We start from the raw sequence: 22,264 nt of genomic DNA on the forward strand, positions 1-22,264 counted from the left end.
AGATACCAAATTCACAACGTATGGCCTTGAAGAATTTTATATATGTATATATACATACGTACATATCGATTTACCTGTGTGTATAGGATAGATATATATATATATATATATATATATATATACACACACACACACACACAGACGCGCGCGCATGTGTGCATGTATATATCCATATATGTACATGCATATACGTATAATAATTAAAAGCAAGTCCCTGAGTACAGCTTATGCTTTGTGCTTTAGAAAGCTAACTTCTATTTGTGAACTTCTGTACGTTATCTTTGTGAAAAGTTTAAATCATTGAAACGGTAGATATATCTATATATGTGTGCGTGCGCACACACACGCATATAAAATGTACGTACATATACATATGCACACATATCTATATTCATTGCAGTGACAAAGAAGTTAGCTTTGTAAATAAAGCACAACTGGGACTTTTATCAGTAGGAAAATTTTAAGTGTGCTATGAAAAGTCTCTGCTCCTGAGCCATATGTCTGTTTTACATCATGTACTTAATGTGGTCCTCCTCAATGTTGTTGCAAAGGATCTAGAAATGGAAAAAAAACATCCAGTGACATCTGTAAAACCATGCAGACTGACAGAAAAAAAATTCACATGCACAGACAAGTGTATAATGCTTTATGTGACAGCAATAAAACTAAGACTGAATGTGTGGAAAACATGACTCACTGGAAGCAACTACATCCTCATTAGAAATTAAACTCCTGTGACACTGGCTTGCATTGCTTAACCATTCAGCTGTATTTCAAAATTCACTGGCGTCACACTGTGAAGTTGTGTGTGTTTATACTTTAAGGAAATGCTTAAATAAATGATGATGACGTTACTCATGTGTAACAAAAAACAGACCTTCACCCCTCTCTCATTCTAAAGTTAAATGCAGGAAACCCACTCTAATATATGAAGAACAAAACACTCAAAGTGACAAAATGCCAGTTCCTAAAACTGTGAGGTGACTTACTATGGAGTCACTGTGTTGCCTGCAGTACACCTAATGTTCTATCATACATCTTCTGAAAGGTGGGTGTAGGAATCACTGCTTTCCTTCATGCCTATTACTCACAAAATGATCCTTATTCCGTTATCCAAATAAAAAAAAAAAAAAAACAGGATTGCGTTCCACACTCCAAGGAGTTCTAAAGTTATATATTCATTACTAGCCCAGTTAAACAATTAACAGACACTCCATGTCATGGTTCTGGATCAGGACCACTGCTGCTTTATTAGTATGACGTTAGTCTGAAAGGAGAGGTTAACAAAGGTAACAAAGGCACAACTTAAAAGGCTAGAGGAGTTACTAGCATGAATGTGGAAAATGTGAGTACCTTATCTTCATGATCAGAGATAAAAATACACAACTTTTGGAATACTTTAGACCTACAACAGCACAAAGTGCAGCTGTCACTGTAGCAGTTATATGCAAGTAAAGGCTTTAAGATGTAATTCTCCAGCCAGTACTAAACAGAAGCAAGAAGGCCTCCATAAGAAAATTAGTTGGGTAACAAAACTGGGAACAGAAAACTAACAATTAATCCAAACACCACCCTGCTGCAAAAAAGGAAGAAGTTACAAAAGTAAAACTACCAATGACTCATACGTGACTAATCCTGCCAACAGTACAACTGTCCATCTGTAACGCATTCCAAAAGCTAAAATACTAAATAATAATAACAATTATTACTGAAGACTTTGGTTTCTGTTCTGGGGAAGCTACACCTGTAAGAACAGGTCAGGTACAACAACAGTGAAATGGGAGGGGGGATTGACATCTGAACAGTAGGGGCAGTAGAACATAATGTTCCCATAACAGATATATGAGCAGGGACCATCAAAAGGTCCTGCAGGAAAAGGGAGTAACCATTCTGTCTTGAACTTTAGCAGGACAAAGAAGCAGAGAGCTCGTCAGTGACAGAATACACTGTGCTGCTTAGGATGGAAAATGGACCACTAGTTATCCAGCATGTGTAGGGGAAAATCACTCCAGATCACCTAAGGTGACACACAAGTTATTTTGGTATAAAAGGTGGAAAGCAGGAAAGTGGGATGGATGCTAATTTTGAATTAGCACTGTGCAAAATAGTATCTGTAGGTCAACAAGAGATGATTAAATAGGAAAATGAGGAAAGGGGATCTTCATATGAAATAAACATTGATGCAGAAACAAGGGAGTAAGTAAGAACAAGTCTAAAAAGAGGCAGATGAAACTCTGCTATTTAAATACCGCATTTCCAAGACTAAAGAAGCAACAGTGGATCACTGTAAAACAAATAACTTACTGCTGTTGAATATTGCCTCATTTTATAAAATAATCAAAAGTACTGCACTGAATTTACTGCAACTGGTAAAAGTTTTTTTTTTTTTTATTTTTGCAGAGCTAAATGTGCAATAGCAAATGCTAAGAGAGGAACCCTTACCAAATGAAAAGCCTTCAGGCATGCTTGCCCTACCAATATAATATGTATGAGACTGCTATGTTCAGTAACTTTGAAAGATCATGGATCTTGAAATTAGCAATTCTGCTTTGGGAGTGGAAGGTACATGCAATTACAAATTTTATGCAGATCCGCCTTCTAGTGTGCCCTGTGACACTACTTGTAAATTTCTAATAAAAGTTTATTTCTGACCCAGACTTTGTTTCTAGTGCATTTGTTGAAGTACTAAGGCCATTACTCTCTTTCTGCTTCTTTAAAATACATATTTAGGCGTACACATTAAAGTAATGTGCTGCATTACTAGCAGGTCAACAGTAAACTATTCATCTTTATCTTTATGAAATTCTGGACAACTAAAATGTATGCAAGACTGTGAGGTTTGTTAGTACTGACAATACAGTACAATGCATCAGAAATTCTTGCTCTGCAGAAATAGTGCACTGACGTACAGTTTTACTTTATCAGAAAGGCCTTCAGCATTCAAGGTGGGGATGCAAGATGTAGCGATGGGTTCAGTTTCCTGGTGGAATACATCACTCTTTGGTATAGGCATGACAGAGGTACACATTGCTGAAGTCAAGAACAATCAAAATCAAATACAGTCAAAACAACTCAGACTAACACATAAGCATACATGTACATATAAATATCTGTGTGTGTGTCTATCTATAAATTCATTTTTTTATTTTTATTTTTTTATTTTTTATTTATTTTACATTTTGTTGACCAGGAATGTCCAACTAAGTTCCACAGAGCCTGTTTTCAGTGGAGGCCCGGGGAGAAATGCTCCAGATGCATGTTTTTTTTTTGGAATGTGGGAGGAAACCTGAGTACCCGGAGGAAACCCACGCGAACACAGGGAGAACATGCAAACTCCACACAGAAGGCACCCCAGCCGAGAATTGAACCGGAGAACCTCTTGCTGTGAGGAGACAACGTTAACCGCTGCACCACTGTGCCGCCCTTTTTTTGCCAAAAAAAAAAAAACAGCTGTGAGTGAGTGGAAGCCAAAAGACAGATGGTGTTGGAGGGAGTATAATTCTCATTAAGACCAAGCAATGGGGACAAGGCGACAAGGGGACAGTGGGATTTCTAGTGATGGAGATTACTGCAATTCAAATGGCCAAGGAGGTAGCAATTCATAAATCACACCTGCAGTCTGACAGCATGAAGCCATGCAGGCTGAGAGGAGGGAGGAGAGCTCAACACAATGGTGGAGGACTGGGTTATCTGCATAGTGGTACACAGAGTGTTTGGATGCTCCAAATGATAACACCACTATGAAACACTGAAAAACCCAGGCCTTAGAGCAGAACCATGGGGATCCTAAACTGATGGGTGAGGGACTGGTCAACATCCTACCGATTTTAATTTTCTGCCATCCAGCAAACTACAACAACTCTATCTGTCCAAAGCCTAAGTCGTCTAAATTCTGCCTCAGTGTCTACAGTACTGAAAGCTTTTGCGATGTAAATAAATGCTGCCCCATTGTAACAGATAACAGCTAATCTCCAGATAACTGCACTGGTGCTGCAACCTGAATGATAATCATATAGAAAAAATGTCTTAAATAACTAAAAAACAACTTTATAAACTTGGAACACTAAAGCTTTATTATCATTTAGTAAGAGCTTTCATCTCTAACTGAGACTTCATCAGAATGAATGAAGCATGAATTCACAGCACTTTTACACATCAAAGTAACATAATTGATTAATTGAATAATTAATGTTTTATTTTCTTTCTCCTTAAAAAATACTTTAAAATTCTCCTTATCATTTAGTCCTGGAGGGCAGCATGCGTCTAACCTGACTTGCCGGACATACTCTCTCCAGTCCAATTCTTCATCAGCATTAAATATACTACCATAATTAATGACCTGATCTAAAATACCTACTTTAAAATCAACTTTACAATTACTACTGTTGAAATGCTTACTAAAAGAAATGTTACCTTTTTATTTGGATTGCATATAAATGCCCATATATTCTCCAATGAAGCTCCCTAGGCATTCTTTCAATACAGAAGCCATTACACGAAACACATAATTAAATACTCAACATATTTAGACTTGCAAAAATATATTCCTTATAACTTAATAGTAAACTTGCTAACTGTAACTTTACTAGACCATGTATATAAATCGAACAAAATCTGAATGATGATAATGTTAACATAAAATGAACAAGTCCTATCTCCTCAAGAAGTACAGTGAGGGTGAGGACTACAAGTTACCAATAATAGAATGGGTGGTAGCCACTACATCTGGAGTAGACTACAGATGCGTACAACCAAATGCTGGCATCTCTGCCAGAGACCCACTAAGGAAAGAATACATATCCCAAGGAGCAGGAAATACTTCAGCACCAACTTAAGATATAACCCATCCATTCCAGCACAACCAAACAGGAAGCTAACCAAAAAAAACATCTAATATGAAAGATGAAGGCTCTTACATATGAACTTGTCACAAACTACTCCCTAAAAGCATTTTGGCTTGAAGTTGAACTTGTCGTGAACTGAACCCTAAAGGTTTGTGGGAATCTATCACTTGGCAGAACCTGTGAACTGTCCCTCAAAGGTTTTTGAGTCTCAAACCTGAACGTCATGAACTGCTCCCTAAAGGCTTTTTGGATTTGAATCTGAACTTGTCATGAACTGAACCCTAAAGGCTAATGTGAATCTATTACTCAGCGACTCTGCTCCCTAACTTTTGAGTCTCAAATCTGAACTTCTCACAAATTGATCTCTAAAGGAATCAGTCACTGAGCTGAACTCCTAGAACAACACCCTTATGATTACTCCTCTTTGTGAGATGGATGCTTTCATGTGAAAACGATATGGGGTTGCTGAGGTTGGAATTAACTGAGTTCCTACTACACGTTTATTTTTTGCCCAATTTCCTTTTTACAGGTCTTCTTTGAGCTGGCTGACTACTTCAAAATTTGTTACAAACTTCAATTTTTAATTTGAACAGGTCAGTAGAGGTTTGCCTGTTTATTTATTCCTGTAACTGTTATATATGTAACACTTCAGACAAACTATAAATTCTGTGCCTTACTGGCCTTCTTCACACTGTTCTACATTGTTTAAGTAACAGCAGATCAAAAGTACTACAAACATTCCTTGATGACAAAGACTTCTGACAATTTAGAAAAGTCTTAAAAGATGAGAGAGATGGTACTTTCGTCCTTTCTTGGCCTGGATTAATAGTCAAATTAAGAAAGGCGCCACATTCTGCCAAGACAGTTTATAAGCTCAGTCCAGGACATCAAAGGTTCTGGTTAGTGGGTAAATTCACAAGTCAATGGGCAGACCTGCCTATTACACTCCATTCAAGTCAGATGAGGACACATTCCTTGTGTGTAAATTATCAGCATAACTGTGTGCTAATATTGAACAGGAGAGTGTGGTCAGCAACAGAAAGGAAAACAGGAAGTGAGAAATCTTGGTTTATGCAATGCTCGTGCAGTTAGACACTTTAGTCTGTTATTACAAACAATACAAAAATGCAGCATTAGTATGTGATGAACTATGTAGTTTTGAAATAAGAATAAGGGAGCGGCTTACAACTGCAGCTACAAATAAGCTGATATGGGGAAGGCTATATGCAGAACAAATGAAGTTGTGAGGCAAAGCAGTTTCAGCTGGAAGCAAGAAGAAGTGAGAGCTGGATAAATGTGACAGCCGATGCATCAAGGTGGCTACATTTATATATATATATATATATATATATATATATATATATATATATATATATATATATATATATATATCTCATGAGCAGGTAGCTGTCACTCAGGTGGAACAAAGTTTTTGACATGTTGCAAATCCTATAATTTTGGTTTGCACAAATTAGCTTTAGGTTGCTTGGTGTCAAACAAGGTGATGGCTGTTTTGTTGTTTGTACAAGGTAAGCTAAATGGAACTCAAACCAGTGTTAGCAAGAACGTGTAAACAGTACACCACTCACGTTAAAATACTCACTAGTATGTGTGTGGACAACTAGTCTTACTTAGGCTAGGATTTAGAAAGTTCACAGAAAGAGAAAAAATCAAAAGCTTTAAAAGACCTGAAAACACAACTCTAGTGACAAACACAAGCAATTTATGTAAATCTCTGACAAGTACATGCAAGCATGGTAGCGGTACTACAACCAGGCCTGATATTACTTCTCTACTGAGTCCTTCTCTTGCCCTGCTGCTTCTCCTGTAATGCAATAATGTACTGGAAAAGTGTGGAAACTCAAAGTCCCACATGCATGCACAGTACATCAGTCAGAGGAACACTGAAGTGCCATTATACAAAAAAAAGTTATTTGTTTAAAAAAGAAATTGCTTATCTTGCTTAATATCATGTACAAAAGCAAAAATACACTCATGTTTGTGGATTGGCTTGGTTTAATCACACCAACGGTGGGTAAACCTGCACAGTCATGGATTACTGCTTAATTATCAACTCAAAAATCCAGAAAAGGAAAGCTAAACTGCAAGAACAAAATATACACAAAAATAAGAATTCTAAACAAGAAAGAATAAACCACTGAAGCTGTACAAATCCAAAGACAGATAACTCTGGAATTGTTTATATACAGTAGGCCCTAGAATTTTTGTAAAGTTGGAAGCAGCAGGAAACAATTCTGCTCTGTTCAGTGAAAAATTACCCCAATAACATAAAATGATAAAAAAACAAAGATAGTACAAGTTTACAAGTCTAATATTTGTACTTCCTGCACCCCCTTCTTGCTGCCAGCCACCTACCTTCTGTTTTCTTTACAATACATACTGCATTTAGATGCATCTGGTCCCAGCAAAGAATCTAAGATTTATCCTAAAATTTTGCGATTGTGATACAAAGTATTTTTTCTATTTAAATGTAATTTGGATAAATGGTGGGCAACCGCATATTCACCCCAGATTTAGCACACTTATCCCTCGTGGATAGGGGAAACAAAGGTACCAAATCATCACGGTCCTGCTCATCTCTGGTTTATTTGTATGCAAAATATAAGGGCTAAAAACTACTATGGTAATGTAATTTGTTTATGCAGTTGGTAGTTTTGTGTTTGGCGAAATGCTGCCTCCTTAAAATGAACTTTAACACTGTTCATAAGAGACAGACATACAAACACAGTGTACATAACAGACAGACATACACAGCTGACAGACATACAAATACAGTGTACACCTGGCTAAACCCATGGTGCTGCTGCAGTTACCAGTATCAGATGTTATTTTGTAATGCAATACTTAGTAAGAGTTTTTTTTCTGATTGAAAAGCCTTTTGTTTGCAGTTTTTAACCATATGTATCTCAAAATCATTTACTTTTATTTCAAGAAGCCCCAAAAGGTATGGAAATTAGGCTTGCAAGCGACCTACTTACATCAAACATGGTTACCTCTAGCCAAATGTTTCCTTGACACGATATGTAACTTACATTCGTATGTAGTGCCTTACTTCTGTAGTAACACTGCATGTATACTGTATCTGCAAATAAGTAAGCAGTACATATCAGAACTATACTCAATGTCCATTTGCACATGTGAACCAGAAATAGAATGTAAAACCAAAATGTTGTTTCCAAGGCAAAAAAGGTGAAAGTATGTTATTAACAAAAACAGAATCTGCATTTCATGCATCATAACCAGTGGTGGATTTAGGCCTGGGTGCAGGGGCGCATGTCACCCCCTTTTTAAAGCTGTTGCACATCGGTGGCATAAAAAAATTAAAAAGTTTAAATTTCTAATGAAGCCAGGAAGAGGGCTGACAGCAGTTGTAAATAATTGCTGAAACAGGTGGTAAGCTTTTAACATATTTACTTACATTACTTACATTTAATCTACGTTTGTTGCTTGGGGGGGCAAAAGGATATGCGAAAACATTGACCGTGACCTATTTTGTTTTAGTAATGGGAGAGGGCCACAGGTGCTGGAACCATAGTGTGAGGGGGGGGGTGAAGACCCCCCATTTAAATACAGTCATGAACTCTGCTCCCAGGTCACTGCACAAATTTTTTTCCAATAAACAAAACAATGTCAAAGAAAAGTGAAAACGGAACAGAAAAACAAAGTATGTGTGTGTACATGTGTGTCCGGTTGTCTGCGAGTGTCTGAGTGCATACATGCCAGTGTTTGCAAGTGTGTGTCTGCGAGTGTACAAATGTGTGCTAGTATGTGTATATGTGAGTGTGAGCGAGTGCCTGTATGCAAGTATGTGTGAGTAGACATGCATGAATGTGTAGAGGGTTCAGTACCATACAGTGCTATTTGGGGAGTCAGTGAAGCAAGAGGTTGCTCCAGGTAATTTTACTTTTGTAAACTTTAAAGCATGCAGGTTTCTCACCTGCACAGAGTTTTGCAGAATGTACAGATTTTTGCCTCATATTTTTTGGTCTGTTCTCCTCACACAATCTGTGGTTTTCTGGCAAATCATTGAGGACTGAAATCCCTACATAATGCCATGCATTTGAGTTTCAGAATTCATTCCCTTTGGAAAATGCATGGCAACAATAAATCCTGTTACTCTAGGTATCATACAGGCAGCAAGTAGAGTAGTTTAAGTCTGGCTCATGGTCTTGTGCAAGCTCTTGACCTTTCTTATCAGGTGGTTTCTGGTAAAGACAAAAGTGCTTCCTCTTTTCCTGAGCAGATCCAAGAAATTAAATTCAGAGAGAAATGTAATGGAACATATATAGTTTTACGCCCTCAGAATTCTGATTCAGAGAGAGCATGTTACCTGAATCTCCCCATCAATGATTCTCTTTCTCTGAGACTATTTCCAGAAAGTACAAGTGTATTCAGTGGGAGAACACTGAGGTTTCCAAGTCTCCCAGAAGCTGTTACAGAAGGAATTTCTAGAATCTTTACCCATTTTCCCAGTTCTGTCAGCTCTGGAGAAAGTGCATCACTGCCTACAATCTTCCTCATACTTAGCCTGCTGCCCCTAAAAAGGCAAATAGAATGTATGAAATTTCTCAGTCTTAAGTATTTATACACTCTTCCCAAATATGACCCAGTAGTTATAGTTAATCCAGCTGCTGCCAAACATTTGAACTCTAACCCTTCCCAATTTAAGCTTGGAGAAAAGCATTTTGCTTCTGCAACTTTAAATTTTTATAATTTTGAGTTGTCAGGCTCATATGTTAAAATTTACTGTGCCCAAGCGCAAAAATATGAGGAATGTTTTATCTGAAGTTCCTCTCTGTGACGTAGGTCACTAGTCATTTAAAGTGTGCTTATGACTACAGATACTACATCCAGTGAGGTTGCCACTGGTACTGTGTTGAGGAGGTTTGCCTGGTTTATTCACAGAACCTCCTAAAGGATGTAAAAATGAGCTTTTAAATTCACATTTGAATAAGATTTTGGTTCCACTGCTGCAAAGGCCATCAAAAATGTGATGAGAGGGTTAGGCGGATGTACAGGGACTCTCTCAGATTTTTTTATCTCCCTTCTCTACATTTTCCAAAGGTCAATTTCCTCAGTTGTCCAACTGCAGCAAGAAACAAAACAGACTCAGCAATATGCTGTAAATCCAAAAAACAAATGCTTGGTGCTGATACCCCAACCAGAGAACAACGATTAAGAAGCCACAAAAACAAAAGAACTCTGGAATGGTGCTGTTATGTATCCAAAAATTTAATAAAACTCTGCCATAAAAAACATACAAACTTCTGAGAGGTAAGCGCTTTCGGGTGTTAACCCTTCATCAGACAAAGGTAAAATGGTGCAGAACACAATTATAAGAACACAGCCAATGAACAATTAGGTGTTAACCCTTCATCAGACAAAGGTAAAATGGTGCAGAACACAATTTAAATAAGAACACAGCCAATGAACAATTAGTGAAATCAAATCAGTAAAAAACCCGCCTATTTTTTAAGGTGGGTTTAATAGGAACAACATCATTGAGCCCTGGATTCCTATGTGCCATAAACTCTAGGATCTTCCTTGACTCTATCTGTTCTGTGTAGTGTTTTATATCACCTCCACTCTTGTTAAGCCTTACATTAACTATGGCCCTAAAAGTTAAACAATGTGTAGGATGTTCACTAATATGTCTGAACAAAGCATTATGTGTATCCTTGTTTCTTACACTAGAAAGATGTTGCAATATTCTAACTTTGAACATATTATTCGTCTTGCCCACGTAAAAACATGGGCAGGACTTACAATTAGCCAGATACACTATATCCTTAGTCCTGCAAGTGGCTTTAGCTTTCAACATATAGGTCCTATTAGTAACAGGATGTATAAAAGAGACATCTTGAGAAATCTAAGGGCAGGCCTTGCATCTACCACAAGGCTTGCTGCCTACAGATAAAGCAGGGGTATGAGATAAACTAACATGTTCCCCACATAGAATGTCTTTTAGACTCTTATTTTTCCTATATCCAAATACTGGAGTCGGCCCTACTATGGTGTTGATTCTATCATCACTAGTAAGGATGTTCCAGTTGTCCCTTATAACTCCAGTGATATCTTTTATATCACTACTATAAGTGAACATAACCTTAAATCTAGCGTCCTGTTTCATTTCTCTTGAAGGTATAGCTAAGTCCCAAGCAGGCCTAGATAACCAGGGCTTATATTTATGACCCCTTTTATCTCTATGCTTCTCTATAACATCTTTGACCATGGTTTATATTTATGACCCCTTTTGTCTCTATGCTTCTCTATAACATCTTTGACCATGGTTTCATTATACCCCCTCTCTACAAAAAGACCCTTCAAACTCTCCAATTCATCGCTGAAACAAATATCATCCGTGCAGTTCCTAGATAACCTGGCTAGCTGTCCTTGTACTATGTTGGGAAAAGTGCATTGTGGATGCATACTATCAAAAGTTAAAAATGTATTTTTCCAACACTCCTTTCTATACAGACTGGTAGAAAAACCTTGTAAAGTCTGTGCTATTGTGACATCTAAGAAGTCTATCTCAGTATAAGATGTTGCTTCCGTAAACTTAAAGAAATCTGTTGTGGAGTGTAGAAAATCAATAAATAATTTAAGGGAGATGGTATCACCCTTCCACAAAATAAAAACATCATCCACAAAGCGTTTATAAAAGCCAATGTATGGCTTCCATTCTCTATTGTTAAAAATGTACAAATTCTCCCAATAGGCTAGTACCAGGTTAGCATAGGTGTTCGCACAGGGTGTGCCCATGGCTACACCCTGTGCTTGCCTATGTCTGTGCTAGACCCAACAATACATTATTTTCCAAAACTAACCTAAGTATAGTTGTAACCTGTTTGATATAATGATCTAGGACTCCATTTTCTCTCAACAATGTATCAATAGCCACTATGCCATAATCATTGTGTATAACCGTGAAAAGGCTCTGTACGTCCAATGTAACCATGAGATAATGTGAATCATGAGGGGCCCTAACTAACCCTCAAGTGCCTTCAAAAATCTCCTGTGTCTGTTAATATATTTTCCATTTTATTAACATATGGCCTAAGTGTGGTTTCTAACCATATAGAGGCATTTTCTGTAACCCATTTTCTACCTGATACTATGGGTCGTATCGGGGGGTCTGTCAAAGATTTATGTATCTTAGGCAGGCCTTTGAAGAGTGGTATAACAACCCCTTCCATTCTAAGAAAATTGTATAACTCTTCACTTATGACCATGTCATCCAAGAGTTCTTCCAAGGTCTTGTGGACTTTCTCTATCATATGTTTCACCATTAAAGGGTTCATTAATCTATAGGTGTGTGTGTCAGATAGTAACTGGCTTAGTTTGTTGTGATATACCAATGTATCCATCACAACTATGGCCCCTCCTTTATCAGCCGTCTTAATGGTAATCTCTCTATTATCACATAAATTTTGGAGGGCTTGTCTCTTTAATGCAGTTAAATTATAATATTTCTGAGTACTACCATTATGAAAGTATGCCATAAGGTCCCTTTCACAGGCATTAATAAACAGTTGTAAAGATGGTGTCAATGGAGGAACAAACGTGCTAGGCTGTCTAAGTGTGGAACTACTATTAACAACACTGCCAAACATATTTCTAAGAGCCACTCCCCTGCAAAAAAGCATGAGATCCATGACTACATCTTGATAATTGCAAGTCCTGCTCGGGACAAATGACAAACCCTTATTCAACACATATAACTCCTCAGCATTCAAAACATATGAGGACAAATTATATACAATGTTATCATTGTCGCAGTTACCACAAGTAGTCACTCTAATGTTCTCCGCTTCTTGCGCGGGTCGCTGCCTTCGCCAAGGAGCGTTTCCATGCCCCCTGTCTTCTTTTTCATGGGTACTGGTAGAGTTTCCAAAAAATGTCGTTCTGCCGAAGGAATCTTGGGCCGTGCGCCCAAGCGTTCATCATTCACTGTTGTCGTGTTTGCAGAATCCACTGCGAATGGTGTCTCAGACGTAGTGGCATTATCCACCTGACGGGAAGCCATAGACGCATTCATGTCTCTAACATCAAGGGACTGAACAATTGCTACTGCATTCTCGGAAGATCCTAGAGTTTATGGCACATAGGAATCCAGGGCTCAATGATGTTGTTCCCATTAAACCCACCTTAAAAAATAGGCGGGTCTTTTACTGATTTGATTTCACTAATTGTTCATTGGCTGTATTCTTATTTAAATTGTGTTCTGCACCATTTTACCTTTGTCTGATGAAGGGTTAACACCCGAAAGCGCTTACCTCTCAGAAGTTTGTATGTTTTTTTATGGCAGAGGTTTATTAAATTTTTGGATACATAACAGCACCGTTCCAGAGTTCTTTTGTTTTTGTGGCTTCTTAATCGTTGTTCTCTGGTTGGGTATCAGCACCAAGCATTTGTTTTTTGGATTTACTACAGTTTTGTGCTTTATTGGTGCTGAGCTGTTATGTCTGTGGAGCAACGTTCTGTTAGTGGAATTATGGACAATGATGGTTTACAACAGCGTTCCCATGGTAGAAATTTTCCTAATCTTCTACCTGTGGACAACCCTCTGTTACAGATGGGTTTTGTGACTTTGAAAGACACTGGTTTGAGTAACTCTATACCAGCAACAGTTGATAAAAATTTTGAGGAACTTCTCAGGGGCTACAACTATAAAATGGGGAGGCTACAACGCCTCTTATGGCAAACTTTTCATTTTGAAGCATGTCTTTCATATGGTATTGTACTCTGTATGCCTACGCAGGGAGATCGCTATCCTACATTGTTGGCAAGATGGCAACTTATTAACATAAAAACTAGCTTTCAATATATGGAACTCCTCATTGAATTTTTTGCACCTGAGATAGCCACCTTGAAACAAGAAACAGGTGCGTTATAACATAAACTGTGTAATGACTTTATAGGTAATGGTTACTCACAGAAATTAGAAGAGGTTTACCGCTCTCTACGTGATAGCGATAATAAACTAAAAACAACCAAGATGAACAAACTTACTAGAGACTATACTGATTTCTCCAATGGAGAGATTTTTGTTTGGGCTAGAACCAGGGGGGATTTGCCCAACAGAAATGTCACCACCAGCAAACAGCCATACAGAGCCTTTGCTACAGCTTCTAGTATTCCTGATAACTCTAATGGTAATACGGAACATCCAGAGGCATCGAACTCCACTTGCTTGCATGTAACTACGTCTGACTCACGTGGTCACGTGATTTCTGCAGCTGACGCAATACACGTTTCCGAGAATGCAGTAGCAATTGTTCAGTCCCTTGATGTTACAGACATGAATGCGTCTATGGCTTCCCGTCAGGTGGATAATGCCACTACGTCGGAGACACCATTCGCAGTGGATTCTGCAAACACAACAGTGAATGATGAACGCTTGGGCGCATGGCCCAAGATTCCTTCGGCAGAACAACATTTTTTGGAAACTCTACCAGTACCCGTGAAAAAGAAGACAGGGGCGTGGAAACGCTCATTAAGCGAAGGCAGAGACCCGCGCAAGAAGTGGAGAACATTAGAGTGACTACTTGTGGTAACTGCAACAATGATAACATTGTATATAATTTGTCCTCATATGTTTTGAATGCTGAGGAGTTATGTGTGTTGAATAAGGGTTTGTCATTTGTCCCGAGCAGGACTTGCAATTATCAAGATGTAGTCATGGATCTCATGCTTTTTTGCAGGGGAGTGGCTCTTAGAAATATGTTTGGCAGTGTTGTTAACAGTAGTTCCACACAGACAGCCTAGCACGTTTGTTCCTCCATTGACACCATCTTTACAACTGTTTATTAATGCCTGTGAAAGGGACCTTATGGCATACTTTCATAATGGTAGTACTCAGAAATATTATAATTTAACTGCATTACAGAGACAAGCCCTCCAAAATTTATGTGATAATAGAGATATTACCATTAAGATGGCTGATAAAGGAGGGGCCATAGTTGTGATGGATACATTGGTATATTACAACAAACTAAGCCAGTTACTATCTGACACACACACCTATAGATTAATGAACCCTTTAATGGTGAAACATATGATAGAGAAAGTCCACAAGACCTTGGAAGAACTCTTGAATGACATGGTCATAAGTGAAGAGTTATACAATTTTCTTAGAATGGAAGGGGTTGTTATACCACTCTTCAAAGGCCTGCCTAAGATACATAAATCTTTGACAGAACCCCCGATACGACCCATAGTATCAGGTAGAAAATGGGTCACAGAAAATGCCTCTATATGGTTAGAAACCACACTTAGGCCACATGTTAATAAAATGAAAAAAATATATTAACAGACACAGGAGATTTTTTGAAGGCACTTGGAGGGTTAGTTAGGGCCCCTCATGATTCACATTATCTCATGGTTACATTGGACGTACAGAGCCTTTTCACGGTTATACACAATGATTATGGCATAATGGCTATTGATACATTGTTGAGAGAAAATGGAGCCCTAGATCATTATATCAAACAGGTTACAACTATACTTAGGTTAGTTTTGGAAAATAATGTATTTTTGGGTCTAGAACAGACATATAGGCAAGCACAAGGTGTAGCCATGGGCACACCCTGTGCGAACACCTATGCTAACCTGGTACTAGCCTATTGGGAGAATTTGTACATTTTTAACAATAGAGAATGGAAGCCATACATTGGCTTTTATAAACGCTTTGTGGATGATGTTTTTATTTTGTGGAAGGGTGATACCATCTCCCTTAAATTATTTATTGATTTTCTACACTCCACAACAGATTTCTTTAAGTTTACGGAAGCAACATCTTATACTGAGATAGACTTCTTAGATGTCACAATAGCACAGACTTTACAAGGTTTTTCTAAAGTCTGTATAGAAAGGGGTGTTGGAAAAATACATTTTTAACTTTTGATAGTATGCATCCACGATACACTTTTCCCAACATAGTACAAGGACAGCTAGCCAGGTTATCTAGGAACTGCACGGATGATATTTGTTTCAACAATGAATTGGAGAGTTTGAAGGGTCTTTTTGTAGAGAGGGGGTATAATGAAACCATGGTCAAAGATGTTATAGAGAAGCATATAGATAAAAGGGGTCATAAATATAAGCCCTGGTTATCTAGGCCTGCTAGGGACTTAGCTATACCTTCAAGAGAAATAAAACAGGATGTTAGATTTAAGGTTATGTTCACTTATAGTAGTGATATAAAAGATATCACTGGAATTATAAGGGACAACTGGAATATCCTTACTAGTGATGATAGAATCAACACCATAGTAGGGCCGACTCCAGTATTTGGATATAGGAAGAATAAGAGTCTAAAAGACATTCTATGTGGGGAACATGTTAGTTTATCTCATACCCCTGCTTTATCTGTAGGCAGCAAGCCTTGTGGTAGATGCAAGGCCTGCCCTTATATTTCTCAAGATGTCTCTTTTATACATCCTGTTATTAATAGGACCTATATGTTGAAAGCTAAAGCCACTTGCAGGACTAAGGATATAGTGTATCTGGCTAATTGTAAGTCCTGCCCATGTTTTTACGTGGGCAAGACGAATAATATGTTCAAAGTTAGAATATTGCAACATCTTTCTAGTATAAGAAACAAGGATACACATAATGCTTTGTTCAGACATATTAGTGAACATCCTACACATTGTTTTACTTTTAGGGCCATAGTTAATGTAAGGCTTAACAACAGGGGAGGGTATATAAAACACTACACAGAACAGATAGAGTCAAGGAAGATCCTAGAATTTATGGCACATAGGAATCCAGGGCTCAATGATGTTGTTCCTATTAAACCCACCTTAAAAAATAGGCGGGTTTTTTACTGATTTGATTTCACTAATTGTTCATTGGCTGTGTTCTTATTTAAATTGTGTTCTGCACCATTTTACCTTTGTCTGATGAAGGGTTAACACCCGAAAGCGCTTACCTCTCAGAAGTTTGTATGTTTTTTATGGCAGAGTTTTATTAAATTTTTGGATACATAACAGCACCGTCCCAGAGTTCTTTTGTCAGCAATATGCTGGTAAGTAGACATTAAAAACACTGCTGGGAAGGTTTCCTAAAAAAAAAACAGGAACTCCTCAGAACAAAAAGACAGTCAAAAAAATAAGAATGAATATGTAAGAGGCCTTATCCCACCCTCCTACCTTGGCAGTCTCTTATTCCTTCCAGAAACTCTGATTCACCACTTCTTTCTCTTTGGCAAAAGGTTGTTTCAGACAAGTGGGTTCTGAGACTGACGCAGTGGGAAGAGATCCCTCCTTTGCAGGGAATTATTCCACATCCCCAGACCAAACCCCTCTGTTCCCCCGTCCTACAGCACATGCTTTATGGGGGGGGGTAATAGAAATAGTTCATTTTTCCCAGTGGGAAAAGGTTTTCCTTAAAGAATGTTTCTGATGCCAAAAAAAAAAAAGCCTAAAGATCAGTCATGGACCTTTTTCTTAAACCAGTTTGTGATAGTGTCCAAGTTCAAGATCCTTTCACAACACAATCGCTTACCCCTTTTCAAAGTGTCAGGAATCTCTCTCTCTCTTTGATGAGAGATCTCATATGCAGGCTGGGATTCCAAAAGAACCTCAGTACAAAGAGCTTTTATTCCACAGAAAAAATATATATATACATTTAGATCTATTCCAGGCCCCCCCCCCGAACCCTCTGGTGTTACACATACAGCCACTATGGACTGGGCATTAGCAAAGTCTTCTGCGACTGTTGGGGTCTCCTTAATGGTAAAGAGAGGGAGTGGCATAGCATCTGTGATTCTCATGATACCTCTAACAACACTCCACATGACAAAGAAGCAAAAGTATCGGAATTCTCTTTGGTCCCAGCACCAACACATGTTATATTTTCAGATTCCACTTCTGGGATGTGTGAGAAGAGAAACCACTTGGTGGAGACAATGACCCTAAATCCAGGTCTCTCCCTCTCCCCTCCTGCTCCAAAACCATCACCACAGTTAGTGTGCACTTTGCTAGGGGGATAAAAGTGCAAGGTACCTGGGACAGCAAACACAGACACAAGCACATAAACATGACAACAAAGACAGACACAAGCACATAAATGTAAAGGTGAAGTTTGCCCTTATGAAGGCACACAACACTTAAATCACCTTAGGTCCCCGGGACCACTTCAAGCTGTTAGAGACAATACCACAGTGATGTGGTACATAAAAGAGCAGGTCCTGCCTCCTTTGCAGTCTAGACATGTTACCATGGGAACCAGCTTTACAACAGCGCCTCACTCTACATCCCACATTCTGTCAGAGCAAAATTGTGTGACAGACAAGTTGGGCACGACAAAGGCAGACCTTCATGAGCGGAAACTAGATTGGGAGTCTTCCAAGATCTGATCCACCGGTGGTGAATTCCTCAACTAGGCCTTTCAATCAGTTGGCAAAATTCTGCTCAAAGACTTCATGCAAGAAGACCTGAAGACAGATGCCCTTTCCCTTCCTTGGACAGGAATATTCATGTATGCTTTTCTACCTTTTCTGATATTTACTGCGATTCTGAAGATTCAGAAGGAATCCCCAAAATCATTGTGGTGACTCCCTTCTGGGCCAAGCAGCAGCTTTTATCCCTTCTTTTGGAACTGGCCAGGGGCAATTACCACAAGTTTCTTCACAGACTGGATCTAGTCACACAAGAAGAGAGATAAAAGTAGTAACTGGGAACATATTTTTTTTGAATGGCAACGAGTTGGAAAACTTTAAAAATTCCCTGCAGACTACTCCATCAGAAATACTGGGTGAACAAATTGGTGTAGCTAAGGAAATGATTTTTCTGATCTAAGATAACGAATCAGAATTGTCTAGGTATAGTAAGGACTTGAGTTTAATTCTGGTGGCTGGCAGAACATTTACTAGGAAGTGGAAATGAAAGTCTAACCAAGGTGTACTAGAAGTAGTGAATATAGTGGTACACAGATAAAACAAATGGAAGTGGAAGCTTTAGAAAAGGGCAGGAACAAATGGCATTGAAAACAGTACATGTGGAATAATGTTCTGAAGAAGGAATGAGGCTTAATGGAAGGCAGGAACTGAATGTGCTTTGCAATGTTTGACTGAATAACTGCATAGATAAGTGATGTATAAGGTTTGCAACTGAAAAATGACAATATAGTTGTATTCATTTACATAAAATATATTATTGCCTATGTCATAAGTGATAATTAAGATGTTTCTTGTAAAAAAAAAAAAAAAGAAGAAGAAGAAGCAGAAGTACAATTTATACATCCCAGCTCCAAACAACTTTGACTGCCTGGATCTTAGTACCGTTCGTGCACTTGTTTACCGAGGATGTACAAGAAGAGGTACTAATGGGTGCAAGAAAGCCCTCTACTAGAAAATCATAGATTAGCAAATGGAAAACGTTTTCTCGTTGTTGCCAAAAACATTGCCTGAACCCATTCAAAGTAGTGTTTCACTTGTTTTACAATATTTGTGCGAGTTGCTTTTCTATTTGCCTTACTCTCCTATCAAGGTTCACTTGTTAGCCATTTCAGCATGTCTGCCCATGGATACCCTTTTTCAAGGCATTCCCATGTAAACATTTTAAATGGGTTTTGCACAAGAAACACCCAAGGGAAAAAAAAAAAAAAAAAACAGTGGCTTCTCCTTGGGACATATACCCGTGTTACTGCCACAGCCCTAACATGAGGGAGAAAGGATGCATCATACCTAGGATGTCCACAGACAGTTTAGGTATGATCTTTGGCATTTGTTTTGGTTTTTTCTTCCAATCCTAGTAATGCCTTCTCAGGGCTCAGTCTCCCTGTCTCAGCTGGTATTAATGCTGAAGGCTTGGCACCCACACCTGTCTTTTTGGCCAGTTCACCTCAAGCTCATTTACTTTACTCATTCATGTTTTTAGCACACAGGCAGTCTTTCTGAATGGTAAACTTAAAAGGCCACGCATTCAGGTGAAAGTACATGTGCCATTCACACTTGGAATGTGATGATGAGAGACGGTGGTTTAATTTATAATTTTACTATGAAATTTATGTGGAATTATTCTTAACGAAACAAGAGTTGGCTGTTTATGCAGCTATTCAACACATTTCATGTGTGTACATCTTTTATCACAGTTAAAAATAGAAGTAAAAAATGCCCTTTTCAGGTCACTGCATGCCCTTCTGGACCCCCCCCCCCCAGCAAATTCCGGCACCTCTGGTGAGGGCAGCTGGTAAAAAAACATCTACGGATCTCACAGTACAATGTTGATAAAGAATGTGATAGGGGCGGGGCAGAATATGGAAGTCTGGAATGGCAAATCTTTACTGGTTGCTTCTGTAAGAATAGTATGCTGCGACTTTCCCTAGATTTACAGATCAGTTCCCTTGCTTTGTTTAGGTTTCTAATTTGTACTGCCCATGGACCTGCTTTGATGGTTTGATTTATTTTGGTTACACTTGCCATTTTTATTTTATTTTGTTAAGCTTCCTTATCTGTGGGTTCCACTAACACCTTCAGACCTATTTTGCCGGCTTGTCATTTGCTTGCATCTTAGTGCTGCAGCAGAAGCCTGGATCATTTTTTTTTTTTAACGTCATGTGGAGATCCGAAGCAACGAAGAGTAAGACAAGTAAATTGATTCAACTGAGCATGTCTCACAGAGAGGTGAACAACATGCAATTCTTCCAAAACAGACTAGCATAAAAATTCCTTTTGAATATCACGTCAAGGAGGACAGCATTTATAAAGCTTCACAGCAAATGCGTAGATCTGGCACATTTGACTCAATTATAGGTTCATAAGTTATTGGGGCCATCAAAAATTTCAGCCCCATCACCCAATACTGGTGGGAGAGTAAGAATGTCTCCTTTAAGGAGACTTTTCCCTTATGGCATAGGTGAAAGTTTGAAGTCTTCCATTCAGTAGTTCAGACTGAGTTTAAAGACTGCTATGGAATTTCTCTGCTTGATATATAAAAGTGGTCTATTCCAGAAATAGAGATTAACTATGTACTAGTCATGCTGTTTGGTGTGATTGATATTCTAGTATAGTTTAAGTCTCCAAAACATGCGCTTGCTTTAAAATGTTTATATTTAGGTAAAGGAGGTCAGAAAATGCTGGGTTTTTCATGAGCAATTATGATCCCCGAGGAGTCTAAGTATATAGTCTTAACTTTTAGTCTGTCGTGCTGAATCATGCATTATACTCAATGATCACCTTAATAAGGAAGGCATAAAGTTGTACTACAACATAATTAGACCAGAATGGTACAATACAAAAGATATTTTGTTTAAGGCTAAATGATTCTTCTAACTACCACAGAGGCAACAGGATCAATGAAAAGTCTGTTATCAATACAGGCAGCCAAGTTCCTGATGACTGACCCAGATTTCAGTGGATTGTTACATGTGGGTTTTTCTCAGTCACCAATAGGGTCTGTGAAATATCTTGAAGCATCCCGTGTATTTATTTAAAGCATACGTTGCAAAACATCTTTATTACCTGTGAAATTGTAATTAAAATAGAACATGCTGTTATTCACACAGTGGACAGATTAGTGGTTATTTACCGGAATACCTTGAAAAAAGAAGACACTGAAGGTTTTTAGGTTTAACAGAGATAAATCCAAAATGAACAGCATAAAAGCTTAGGAAATATACAGTTAGAAGGTATTTGTATGGAAATATCTGTTTTACTAACATCTGTAATATTAATACAATTACTAAATAGAATATTTGTTTTTTTTGGATTTTTTCATAACATCTACTTTCTTAAATCGGTGTGTTACTTTTACCTAACTGAACTTCACTGTTTCCGCATACAAATTTGACTAATATGACCGTTAGTGGGTCTCTTTCCTAGGTTATAACAATGCATATACCAAGCTATGCCACTGGATGGGACTGTAACTTGGCATGGGCAACCAAGCATCTCTTTCAGGCATATTTCAAAAAAACTTGCACTATTTGCAAATATGCTGTGTTCTGCACACAAAATACATGTTTTTACAAACACATCCACAGCAAAATCATGTGCAACTGAATGTATGTTGCTGTCTTTTCACATGTGATGTCAGATCATCATTAAGGTGATCTTTCCACACCCCCCAAACCCAGTGTCCCCCTCCCACCCAGTAGTCAGCTAACCAGACTGTGCACCCTCCCCTTTGCAGATTCCCGGATCTGCCATTGATAGCTCTCAACTGTTCTTGGTTTTGCAACTGTTCCCAATTTTCCTTAATATTTCGCATATCTATACAAACACACACTAGTGTGTATATATAATAACCTGATTTTCTGGTAAATTATAGAGGATTACTGGTCAGTCATGCCAGACATTACAGCTTCATCGTTTTTAGTGTTCTGAAAACATACATGCAGAACTTGCTGTTCTATTACGTTTTTAAAGTGAATTAATGCAATGTTTTAAAAAA

General features: G+C 38.3%; 1 protein-coding gene across 1 annotated transcript in view; it reads right to left on the minus strand.

Moving 5' to 3' along the window:
• ITPKC (inositol-trisphosphate 3-kinase C) overlaps nucleotides 1-22,264 on the minus strand; it is a 251,225-nt gene that overhangs the window by 227,057 nt on the left and 1,904 nt on the right. The gene's annotated exons all lie outside the window — the stretch shown is intronic.

This window comes from Protopterus annectens, chromosome 1.part0 (assembly GCF_019279795.1).
Source record: "Protopterus annectens isolate FY-2018-M chromosome 1.part0, PAN1.0, whole genome shotgun sequence".
NCBI lineage: Eukaryota > Metazoa > Chordata > Ceratodontiformes > Protopteridae > Protopterus > Protopterus annectens.